This window comes from Perognathus longimembris, chromosome 1 (genome assembly GCF_023159225.1).
Source record: "Perognathus longimembris pacificus isolate PPM17 chromosome 1, ASM2315922v1, whole genome shotgun sequence".
Taxonomy (NCBI): Eukaryota; Metazoa; Chordata; class Mammalia; order Rodentia; family Heteromyidae; genus Perognathus; species Perognathus longimembris.
Window position 1 is genome coordinate 104,848,654 of NC_063161.1, and position 13,319 is coordinate 104,861,972.

General features: G+C 46.3%; 1 protein-coding gene across 5 annotated transcripts in view; it reads right to left on the reverse strand.

Annotated features, from left to right (window-relative positions):
• LOC125346359 (semaphorin-4D) overlaps positions 1–13,319 on the reverse strand; it is a 107,670-nt gene that overhangs the window by 40,866 nt on the left and 53,485 nt on the right. For 4 of the 5 annotated variants that reach the window (XM_048339130.1, XM_048339048.1, XM_048339213.1 and 1 more), the window contains exon 3: positions 2,446–2,496. The exons of the other annotated variant lie outside the window; for it this stretch is intronic. The gene's annotated coding sequence lies outside the window, so the exon portion shown is untranslated. The remainder of the gene's footprint in view (positions 1–2,445; positions 2,497–13,319) is intronic. 5 annotated transcript variants of the gene reach the window in all.

The following is a 13,319-nucleotide window of genomic DNA, read 5'->3' on the forward strand; positions in this document are numbered from 1 at the left end:
GGTTGAGCTCAGGTCTAAGTAACAAAAACAAAATCCTGAGCTGGGTGCCCATGGCTCATACCTATCATCTTAGCTACTCAGGGGCTGAGGTCTGAAGATCACCGTTTAAAGCCAGCCTCGGCAGGAAAGTCTGTGAGACTCTTATTTCCAACTAACCATCAGAAGTAGCGCTGTGGCTCAAAGTGATAGAGTGCTAGCCTTGGGCACAAAAGCCCAGGGGCCCAGGCCCTGAGTTCAAGCTCCATCTGACAAAAATAAAAAACAAAACAAACAAACAAACAAAAATACCTGATGTATCAACAATGCTCTACCTGAGTCAGTACAACTATAAGTTGATATGTAGCAGGTCTCTGCATGGAGCTAGAGGCACTCAGTGCCATTTCCTACCTGCCAGCACATTTCTCAATTTGGATGATGTTCTGGCCATTTTTGTAACCTGCAGTATATGAGAATGAGAAGGGCTGCTTTCCTCTGAAGGTACTTCAAGGGTTCCCATGACATCAGTGCAGAAAATGTGGGAAGGGCTATTTCTCTTAAGTCTCACACAGGAATTCTCTTACTACTTATACAGCAGTAGCAGAACACTGTAAAATATTCTCAAACACTTCTTTGAAGAGGCCCACAAAGTTCAAAGAAAAATGGTCTAAGGGAGGTAGGAGGGGGAGAGGGGAATAGAAAAGAGATACTTGCAATCCAAGCATCAACACTTAGGATGGCTCATAAATAAAGCAGCCTCATAAACCAGTAGAAAAACAGATCTTCTACCCTTGATGTAACAGGTAATTTGTAAAGTTATAATGCGTGTGTGTGTGTGTATGTGTGTGTACACACATCCAGTCAACACACAATAAAAAGGCAAATGTAGTGCTGTGCTGATTAAAATAATCCAAGCTGTGGGTAGGTGGCTCATGCCTGTAATCCTAGCTACTCAGGAAGTTGAGATCTGAAAGATCACAGTTCGAAGTCAGTCTAGGCAGATAAGTCTGTGAGACTTTTATCTCCAATTACATAGCAAAAAGCTAGAAGTGGAGCTGTGACTCAAGATTTAGAGAGCCAGCCTTGAGCAGAAAAAGCTAAGGACAGCATCTAAACCCTGAGTTCAAGCCCTAGTACCAGCATAAAAAGCAATCCAACTATCAAGGCACAGTGGTTCATGCCTGTAGTTCCAGGTACTCCAAAGGTGGAGACTGAGAAGATACCAGTTCAAGATCTGCTTGGGCAAAAAAAAAGTTAGCAAGAACTCTGTATCAACAGATCACTCAGGTGTAGTGGCACCTACCTAACCCCAGCTACATGGTAGGAATAGTCTGACTGACCTAGACAAAATGAAAAACCATACCAGAGCATAAAAGGACTGGGGGTGTGGTTCAAGAAGAACATTTGCCTAGCAAGCACAAGACCCTTGCTTCAAACCCTAGTAACACCAAAATAATAAAATAAATAAAACAGCCCTACCCAACAAGAAGCTTTTCCTTTGTTGCTGTACTGGTTTTCTTTTAGTCTTGTTTATTCATTTGTCTGTCTTTGGGAGGGTAGGGGGAGCACAGAAATAGAGGGACAATGGGCGAACAAGTGTAGTTGTGGTACTCACTAAACACTATGCTGAAAATTAACTATAACAACTTATGGGTGGCGACAAGAGGGAAAAACTGAGAGAGAAAGGGAAAAACTGAGAGAGAAAGGGAAAAAGAAAGAGAAAGAAAGAGGGGGCTGCATGCTACTGTCTGAAAAGAAATGTACTCTTTACCTGACGTATAACTGTATATCTCTGTATATCACCTTTATAATAACAATCGAATACATATACATGTAGGCACATATATGTGTACACACACACGCACGCGCGCGCACACACACACACACACACACACACAGAACATGCAGACATGGGCTGGCAGCAAGCTTTTTAAAAAGCAGACAGAAATAATACGATACTCTGGCCCTACTGCACAAGAATCTGAGCAGGAAGGAAAGATGAAGTTTTCCTTCTGCTTTCTCAAGCTACAATGGTTCTTTCTCTTTGTTCTAACACTAGGCTTGGCTTAGAAATTATCAAAATTAAAAAGAATCACAAAAAGAACCATATTCCAGACAGGGGGACACTAGGAGTTTCCTTGTCACACAGTGTCTCACCAAGAGAAAGGTGAGCCTCTGTGTCCCCTCAACAGGACAGCCACTGCCCAGCACACAGTGGGAAGGGGAGCCACCCAGGAGAACCAGGAAGGGGAGCTAGGAGAAGCAATGGGGGAGAAAGGAAGAGGATAGCACACCCAGCAGCTCTGGTGCTCAGGGCCACACAAAGGGACAGTAACTAGGTCTCAACCTTAGCCCCAAAGAATATCCAGGGGCCAAGTTTGTTCCTGCTTGCCAGGAACAAACAAGTTCCTGCTTGTTCTGGAGGCTTCCAGAAGCTGGAAATAAAGATCACAAAACAACATATTTTACCTGTACCATGTGCCTCTGGGGTTTTTCCAGGAGCTTCTAGACACTTTAGCTCTGAAAGTAATGGGAAACAAGGATATAGTTAAGCTCTTAATTCTGCATTCTCAGAAACTCAGCATCCTTACTAGAAAGAAGGGAAAGATTCCTGCCACAGTTTTAACCTGTAGACTCTGGGCAGATGACCTTTTCAAGACCAGTGTAGCTGGTGCCACAGCTGAATGGGAAGTGAGGCTAGCCAGCCACACCCACCAGCAAAGGGGAAGTGTAGTAAAGAGCCCTCAACCACTGCCACTGCTACTTCCTCTTTCTTGCTTTCTTTTTGACAGGGTCTAGTCATGTAGACCAGACTGACTTGAAATTCACACTCCTCTTGCCTTAGCCTAGCAAGTAAGTACTGGAATTACCAGTGTGTATCACAATGCCTGGCTCCCACAGGCATATGTTCATGCAATGTAAGCCATTCTGATACATCTTAGTTCATGGATCAGAAAAGTTATCACCTAATTGTCTACTCATTTTATAAATGTATCCTCATCTTCATTAAAAAACCAAGGGAAAACAGAACACATATAAAGACTTAAATTAATACTCATTTAGGGTGTTAATTTTTTTTGAGGGGGGGCTGCTGGGAATGGATCAGGGGCCTCCTGAACCATATCACCAGCCCTTCCTTTGTTTCCATGGTAGTTGTTAAGTCAAACAGAAAAATGTCCCCTGAAGAATGGGGCAAAGCTTCTGGAATGTATCTGTCCCTCTGTGCAAAATGAGTTGACCCTTCCCAAGCCAGGGTCTCTGACCCCAGAAATCTCAGAGAATTCAATCCAGAGCATGGATCTAACTTGCTTTGCATAATTGAAGGCCACAGGCAGGTATAGGCAGGCTCAGAGGTGATAACAATGTTCCTGGATCAGAAACCATCCTTTTTGCTCCATTTCAGGTTCAGACCCCAGTATGTCTGTGGTGGGCAGGACTTCTGTTACCTGCCTCTTACTTCCCAAATAATGATGAGCACTCCCGATTTTTCCCAATGCCAGTCAAGCAGCCAGATCCCCTGGAGGTGAAGGCAACACCTGACTTTCCCACCCAAGCCCTCAATCTAGCCTGAGCTAGCATGTGGATGCTGAACAGTCATCATGAATTATCAGATGGGCCACTAGTGCACCATGTGGAAATGATCACAACTTCATCAACCAAAGGGCCTCCCCTTGAGCACTGGAAGGTCCTGGGATTGTCACGTACCAGGCCTTGGCATTGGTGCTCCCTGTAGATTCACTAGGGAGGCACAGTAGCCCCACCCAGGCAGCAGTATTGCAAATCCACACTGCCAGGGTGCAGGCGCAACGGGGTGACCTACAAACGCTGGCACCCCTGTATCAGGGTAGCTGCCTGCAGACAGGGCCCGAAACACTTCACTAAAAAAAGGGGAGGGCGTCATTCACTGAAAACCTCCTCTTTTCATGAAATTAAGTACATGTCTGTCACTCTGATAATGAAAGATGAGAAATGCTCATTCTGTAGATGGGCAGGAACTCTCCAAACACTTCTGGTTCTCAATGACCTTCAACAGCTAGACTCGACGATGTCTATATCCTTGATTCCAACCTCCTGGAAGTGCAGTGTCCACATCCCTCTCACACACCATTTTCTGAGTTATAACACATTTCCTGTCTCAGATCTACCCAGGCTCCAGGGTGCTGGCCTGTTTTCAACCTTCACCCAGGCCATTTTCTTCTGCTTCCTCAACACAAAACCCGACAAGCTATAATTAGTTTTCACCCTACCAAAGAATGCAAAGTCTCCTTGTATAATTACCTTTCATACAGTTCCAACCCTGTGCTTTCCAACAAAGGCAAAACGGCCCCCAGAATGGAGGAAGGGCACTCAGGGAAAGAGTAGTACTTCCCTCTCTTACAGAAGCCAGGCTGAACATCTCAGGAGAGGGCACAGCCCAGGCGTTGAAGCAGGACTTCCTTGACCCTCCCTAGGGTCAGTGTGCCCTGACATTTCTAGCAGAAGCAGCATGGTGCTCTTCAGTACCAGGAGGAAATAAAATACAGGCGGAGTAGACCAATGCCCTGAGATGAAAGCCATCAGGGCTCCAAGCTTGGCTTTTCCAAGCTGGACATTCTCGGGAAAGTTACTGGGTTTCTCTGTGCTCCTTTCTCTATCCTTGTTCAGAGAGTGGACAGACCAATACAAGCTGCTTCTCTGGGCTGTTGTGAGGACCTAAGATGAACCCATGTGACACACTTACACCACACTGAGCACCTGATGAAACACCAGCCAAGTGTTTGCTGTGAGTCTTACTAGCTGGTATATCTCTCGCACTGATGACACTATGAAATACAAGAAAAGGAAAGATTATTGTCCAATACCTGACCCTGCCCTTAGTGGCTGGCTGCCAGGAGTGGAAGCTGCCCATGTCCATGTCCACATGATAGATGCATGTGGGCAAGGCTTATTAGCAAGCCAGGGCGCTAGGCAAGATGAGTCCCAAACTCCAGCACAGGCTTCCATGTGTTGGAAGTCAACACATTAGAACACGGTGAGACTTCCCACCAACTAGTAGACAGATAATACCATCCTAAGTCCACCAGAATCTGTACATATTATTTATATGTGTAAATTTCTTTCTATACAAACTATAGCACAGCCAGCCATTGGGAAGAATGCAATGCAACTGTTACAAAAAGAATTTTAAAAAGGCCCAGCGGTGCACACCTGTAATCTTAGCTACTTGGGAGTCAGGGGTAGGAGGATCACCAGTTTGAAGTTAGTGTGGGCGTGATAGCAGAGAGACCCTTTCTCAAGGACAAAAATAAAAACAGAAGGGCTGGGGGGTGCTACTTAAGTGGTAGAGAGCTTGCTTACTAGCCTGTGTGAGGCCCTTAGTTCAATATCCACTATCATTTAAAAAAGAGGCCTGTAGGACTATGGTTGCAAATTAGCCTACGTAGGAATGTCCAAGAGGCTTCCTTTCCCATCAATCAGCAAAATGCAGAATGGAAAGATGGTTCAAATAGAGTGTCAGCTGTATGCAAGAAAGCTGCGAACACAAAACCCTAAATTCAAGCCCCCGTACTGGCACAAAACAACAAAATCCACGAACACTTAAACAATGACAAGCTGGCTGATGGGAGTGAATAGAGAGTGGGTCTGACCTGCAGTAGGAAACATGTGTCTTTAACAATTAGAAAAAAAAAAAAATTAAGACATGTTCCCTGTGTAGCCCAGACTGCCCTCTTAACTCAGCCTCGGTGGTAACAGGACTTCAGGTGTCTGTCACCACATTCTGCTACAATTTGGGTTCTTTACCACTACCTGAACTTTTAAGCATACAGTTTCAAATTAGAATATTCTATTTTATTTTATGACAGTACTTTGTTATGTAGCCCAAACTGACCAGGAACTCATGATCCTCCTGGGATTAAAGGCATATGTCACCACACCTGGTCTAATTAGAATGTGTTTAGTCTGACATCCAAAGTCAGACATATTGTGGAAACCTTGAAAAGCTCAGAAAAGGCCATGGTGGGGGGAGGAAACCTTCTGACAATCTTAAAAACACATCATAATGACAAGTGAGGTCCCATTCCTTGTACCTCTCAAAGTAAAGCCGCTTTACTAAAGGGCTTTCGCTGAAGTGGAAGTCTCACAAACAGCAAGAGACTGGATAAGCATGCTACTGGTTCAAGTTTTATAAGAATTTCTCATTCTAACAAACTCTGACCTCTGGGGGGTCCATTTGAGAGAGGAATGAATGTCACTTTCTAAGAGCACACTGAAATCCCCTGCTGTGTGTCATTCTTTCTAAATGTCAGCTGTCATCACATGATTGTTGGACTCAAATCCTCCTACTTCTCTCCAAGGCTTGCAGAAGTACAGGCCCAGCCTCCACTGGGGTATCCCCGAAAGGTGACCTACACCTTGCCAGGCACATGCTTCCCCTCTTTCCCCACACAGTAAATTCTGAGAACATATCACAGCATAAACAGAGCCCCTAAGTACCTTGACAGAGCAGCTCCTGACTCAATTGGGGTCTGCATGAGCAGCTGTGGGCAGCCATGTCTGACAGACAGATTGTACCTTCAGACCTGTGCCCCAGACAACTAACTGCCTTTCCCCCTCTGTACCTGCCCCCACCTCACCCAGGCCACCAGTGGCTCAGCTCCCAGGCCAGGCCCACCACAGACCTGCCCTCTGGAAAACAGAGTTTCTACTCAGTGAATCCTCGCCTCACATACTGGACATTGGGGAAAACGTAACCAGGAAGAATAGTAACTTTTGGGAATGTGAGCAAGTGACCAGTGGCCTTTCAGGAAAGCCAGGCAGGTCTCTTGCTGGATTCTGGCAGCCTCAGACTGCAAGTCACCTGGGCACCATTTTCCAAGGATGCACCACACATTCACCCCTCTCTGGGTATGCATGTGAATGGTCAACAATTCACACTGGAACAAATTCTTTCCACAATTTAGTAACAGAAGGCCAGAGATCTGCTGCCCCAATGGTGTGGCATAGACTTGTGACACTTCCACTGTGTAGCACACTAGCTGCTTCCAGAGCAGCAGCCACACTTCCATTCCCATTGCCTTGCCTGGCCCTTCACCTCTGGGCTCAGATGAGCCACGTTTGATGGCACTCCTGTGCAGAGGAAAACCAAGTTCCTAAAACCCCACCAGTAGTCTAGAACCCTGAGGGCCCTACAATGACTGGTGGCCTCTACAGCACCCCCAGGCTCTGAGAGAACCATCACACAAGACCATGGAGCACAGCACAAAACAGACCGAAAAGGCTGTTATGGGCTCCTGCCACTGCAAATTTGGAAGCATTTGCTCTCCTGATGTGTTCTGAGTTGATGCCTCATGTCTCTGAGTCAGTGGTTCCAATGCTCTCCTCCAGTGACACCTGGTGTGGAGTCCTACACACAATGCAGCTCCTGGATTCCTGTATGGGCCCATGGACGGGAGTGAGTAGGAGAGAGCACGCTGCTACAGTCGACACCAAACCCTCATCCAGGCTGGGATCCTCTGGACTTGCCACCCTGACTCAACCTAGCTGCACACGACATGCATAGAGGCACAGCAAGAGGGGACAGGACAAGCACACACTGTGCTTTCTTTTTTAAGTCTCAAATCCACAAAATGCTATTCTTCAACCAAATTCTTTCATCTTGTGTTATGTCTTGGAAATACACAGCAAAATTCAGGCCAGCCTGACCACAGGTCATAACCAAGACTCAGTGGGTAGGGTCCAGAGCCAACAAGAGCTTCTGCCTTACAATCCCTCCCTAGGACGTGGCAAGCATGTGAGGGGAGTCACCTGCTCCAGGATATGCCTTGTGAGGACCTGGTTCACTTCTCTCCCAGTAGGAGAAAAGAGTTTGCCATTGGGATTGCCTGGTCCTCTCTTACTTCTGATTGTCAACTCAAGTGCCACTCTTACTTCTGATTGTCAACTCAAGTGCACATACTGTCACTGTGACTGATTCACTGGTACCTCCCAGCCTGCAGAGCCGCCAGTAACTATGCCTTGATCCTTGGTATCAGGCAAGCAGCTTCAGTACAGCTGGTTATTTGACACTCTACAACATCTTTTCTTTTAAGGAGAGTGGTCAGGGTCCCATTATGTTGCCCTGACTGGCCTCAGTCTTCCAAGTTCAAAGGGTCTGCCTGAGTATGAGGGACAACAGGTTCACACACAATGTTACAATGCTCTGCTGCTTCTTAACCACAGTCAATCCAAACCAACCCACATCTCTTATTAATAGCTCACCAAGTGGTCACTGAGGGTGAGCCGGCCAGTATCATCAAGGCATTATAAACTAAGAGGAGATAATGCTCTGCCTTGCTGAGATGGGAGAGAGTAATTTTCAGGATATGCCTGGCCTTGAAAGACTTACCTTTTTCCCCAGACAGGAACTCCAGGGTTCCCTTGGCTCATGAGGCAATTTCTCTGCAACCTTTGTTGAGTTTGTAGCCAGATTTTCCATCAGTTTGTTTCCAAATAGCTAAATGACAATATGGCAAAACCAAAATTGTATCCAACTCCGAGGAACTGTAATCCAGTGAAAGAGTCCTTCAACATATCACACTATCCATTCTCATTGTAGCTCACAGAGTTGGTCTTTCTTGTCCTCCCCATCTGCCCAGGAGGCAGAAAAGCAAAAGACAAACTAATATAATAAAGTCACAACCTGAAGGGGCGCTCAAGTTTGCCTGGCCCCACACTGATGTGGGTGTTATGAAAAGATGGGTGGGAGTAGGAGTGCAGTCCAGGCACATCGCTCCAGCAGATACACTCATGTGACCCCAATGCAACAGGAAAAGCCCGAGGAATGAGCTCTGCTGACCTCCCTACAGAAAAGAGAGCCACTGAGAAATCACCCACTGCTGTAATCATGGAGTCCACCACCCCAGGGACACCTCTGCAACTTCAAACAGGGAAAGCATCTCCTATGTCTCACTGTACCATTAAACAGAGCCCTCCTGTCTTGGCAAACCAGATCCCTTAACAATGGTACCTGACTTGGAACTCTGTGGGTTGAATTCAGAAGCTCTGGGTATGTAGTCCAGCCACCCCATGGCAAGCACTGATCTGCAGCAGGTCAAGAATGTCATAGTGGATGAGAGTCCTAATTTTGTGAGCCATGGGTCACCTTCCCCATGATTTACCATGCTTCACATACCATGTGTGAAGCATGGTGAATCACCATGCGGGAGAGAGGAGCTGGTTGAGTCACTGTCACCTGACACCAATGCACAGTCATCTTTCAGATCCTATACCATCCTCAGGGTCACCTGGCCATTACTCTGTCTCCTTTCTAACAGGAAGGAGCAGGACCTACTACTAGGGACAGGGCAAGAAAGACAAGGCAGAGTTGTTTCAAGTAAAGAACATCAAGCCTTGGAATTAATAGGAACCCATACCTAATGAAAAAATCCAGATATTCCTGAACATTCTTACATCAAGATTAGCAAGGCTGCATCAACAGCTGGACTGATGATTCTGGTGCCTGGACCCTACCTCTGGGCAATGGCATGGACCTGAATATGCTCAGCACCCACTCCTAAAGTCCAGGATGCTCAGCATGGACTGTGACCATATATCCTTTGAAAAATAAGCCATATCAGATAGTACCAGACCAGAAGATGAGGCCCCAAACAGAGCTCTGAATGGAGCCAGCAACAAGAGCAGGGTCAATAGTAGATACTACAAGTGGGCCCTATGATGTCAGAGCCCTATAAGACACACATGTAGTTCAAGGATGTGAGAGTTCATGTATTTTGTGTTCACTAATCTGCCCTGTTCCTATTCACAATAGCCAAGATATGGAAACAACCCAGATGCTCCACTACAGATGAATGGATTAAAAAAACGTAGTACCTGTACACAATGGAATTTTACACTGCCACTAGAAAAGACAAAATAATGGCATTCGCTGGAAAATTGATGGAACTAGAACAAATCATGCTGAGTGAGACAAGCCAAGAACAAAGAGACAAATGGCATATGGTCTCCCTGATATGGGGGTGTTAGAATTAAAATGCAAAGAGATAGAATAAAGTAAACAGGTCTCAAGATCCCAAAATACAGCAAAAAGAAAAGAGGACATAGAATGAGTGGAAAGTGTGTGAGAACGGTAATAATAATAACAACAACAACAATAATATAGCAAAGGGAACCATCGCTACATTAGACACTGATGAAAGGGAACATGGGTGGGAATGCAAAGGAAGGAATGAGTGACGGAAGGAACAGATGTTGCCAAACAAAAGGAACATAACGTACATATCTGAAACGGAGAAAATGATTTTATTGGTAAAGTTCATAGACTTCACAAGCTATGTAGAGTAGAATGACAATTTTCATCATTGTGAAAGTTAAAATGTATACTGTGAAATATATGTAATAACTTAAACCCAATTTTTTAAAAAATTACCCTGCTCATGTGTTTACTCCCCTTGGAGAAAGCATGCTTTCCTCTATGTAAGGAGCATTCCCAGTGGACTTACAAGTGGCACTGGGCTTCCTGCCTTCCTGGGCTTGCACTCAGCCACACATATGCTTAGACTCATGAACTGGCATCAGGCCTGCAGCTCATCATATCACAGATGTGTCACAGTGACACAAACAGGCAGAAACCACCTCTCAAGACCCCCTGTAATAGCAACCTGAGGCTTTCAAGAAGTAGCCAGACCTCCTGGGAACAGGAGATGCCATGGGAAATGTGCAAACCAAGGAACACTTGTGCTGCCAGGTCCTGGCTGGTTCCACAGGCATCCTCTCTTTGTGCTATAGAGAGAGATGGTCATCTGTAGGGGGCTCAGCTGGTCCTGTGGGTGAGGAGGGTACAGCCAGCCCTCCCATGGTCAAGGGTCACTGTGGCAGCAGGGATGCCCCTCTGACAGCCATCCTGCTTCTGAAGGACTCCTGGACTGGCATGGCCTGGTACTATGCAGTGCTTTGGGCAGCTCCTTCCTGACAATCACCATGGAGACAAGAGTAGGATGGTACCTGGTGTCAATGTCTCTTGCTAGCCCTGCTACATCCCACACTGTATCTTTGTGGATCTCAAATTCATTACAGTCACAGCCGTAGCCACCCCTCCTCCAGCCCCTGCAACATAGTCCCTGTAGGAGGTACCTGAGGGACAGTGGTCAAACCTATAATACCTGCTAGCACCTGACAGTGAGATAGGTTATAGACCCTGCCAATCCATGCTACAGTAGCAACTCCACCCAAGCTGCTGGAAGGGTGCCAGGTGGGCCATGGAGGAGGTGGAGGCCTCCACTGTGAGCCAGGTGCAGTTTTCAGGCCAACACAGATGTTCATTCAATGGATCCCAGAACCACATAAGAGGTGGCCTTCTTTATCTCAGACAGAGGACATCAGACAGACATAGACATGGAGCTTGGGGTCACACAGCATGGATCACCATGAGAGAAACTTCCTTTGGGGGGGGAGGGGGGAGGAGTGGCACACACACACACACACACACACACACACACACACACACACAAACACACACACGGCTCAGCACAGCTGGTTCACCAGGTGCTTCTTCACGTGAAATGCTACCAAAAAGCAGAAAAGTTCCCAAAGCCTGGCTGGGTACCTGTATCTATAGATCTACCAACTGCAGGTGGGAAATATTGAAAAACTGGGTCTATATGAATCATGTCTCCTTTTTTTGTCATCTTACCCTACACATACAGTGGAACAACTACTCCAATTGCATTTACATTATATTAGTTACCATAATTCATCTAGAGATGATTTAAAATATACAGGGATGTGTGCAAAAATGGTATCATTTTATGGCACAAAGATCTGTGCAAGTTCCAGGATCAACCTGCAGCCTCTAAAAGACAACTGTATACAGCAGAACTGTACACTCTGGTCCTTCTTAAATACATTTAGTAAGTACCCAGCATAGTACCTCTGTCCACTGGGAGGTTCTTATTAGCAGGTTCTCAAAGAAGGCCGGGCCCAGAAAAAAATCAAAGGCACCAGCCTTGCTGAGAAGTGACTCCATGTGAGACCCGTCCACACCTTGTAGCCAACCATCACTGGTCCCGTGGTAGCACATCCAAGAGCATCCCCAGCCAGCATAGGCTACCAGCTCTCCAGTGAGGTAGCACCAACTTCCTGCCATATCAAGAGCCTTCTCAGGCAGGAAGAAGAGCAATTCAGGCCACCAGTGACAGGGATATCCACACCAAATCTGTGGAATAGCTAAAATCTGCTGCCAAAGACATCAACTTTTTACAAGGACCTTGCTAGTTACTCTAAGTGCCAGGATCACCCCCCTTTTGAAAGAAGGAAAATAATGATGTAGAGACTTCCAGTATCCTATGTGGTGTTAAGCAATGGGTAGGCAGGTCACTCTCTGATCCTCTGTACCTGATCCAGGGGCTGTATCCAACACTACTGCAGACATAGAAACTGCAGGCTCCCACCCCCTATGCCTGACAGGCCTGGACGGGAATTGGTAAATATACTTGGGCTGAATGGGGCTCCTTTAAATCTAGTTCGCCAAGATTGCAAGCTTCCTACACGTTCGGAGTCCGTAGACACTTTATAAAGAGCAGAATCTTGGACCACAAAGGGACAATGATGGCATACGCGTTGCCTGGCTAAGAAATGTGGACCCACAACAGAGAGATGGTCTTCATGTGCCCAGGAAGCCCGGAAAACAAGCTCTTCCAAATCAGTGCCCACTGCTCATTATGCCCTTCAAAAATGCTCACTGGCACTTTTTCTTTTTTTCCTTTTTTTTCTTTGCTAGCTTTTGAAAGGAATAATGAGGAAGCCAATCCATGCACACACTGAAGTACAGTGGGTGACCAGTGACACACTCAGAATGGGCTCTGGGAGTCTGCCCTGTGTCAAACTGGTGTGGAAACACACATCATAAAACCTTAATGAAAACTCTAGCCGTAAAACCTGTACCCAAGTTACCAAAGTGGCTCCTCTGCCCAGACTTTGTGAAGACAGGCTGACAGGAGAGGTGGCAAAACACAGGGGAAGAGGTGGCTGGAGATAGAAGGTTCTGGAATCATTTCAAACACAGGCAGGGGGATTACTCATAGGTCAAGAATTATACCACAAAATGTCAGAACTAAAGGAAGTTCTTAGTAATATGGACCGAACTAGCAGGTGGGAAACAGAGAGAACTACCTATGGCTGGCTGGGCTTGCCACACCATCCCACCTTGTCAGATGGTATCACACAACCTCCCTCCATGCTACACCACATCATGCTCCAACCACAAACCCACACCAGCTCCGTCTGTACTGCCCACCATGTGCACCCCACACAGGAATGTAACAGGCACCCCAGTCCTCAGTGGGAGACAATTTACTGTGACTGTTGCC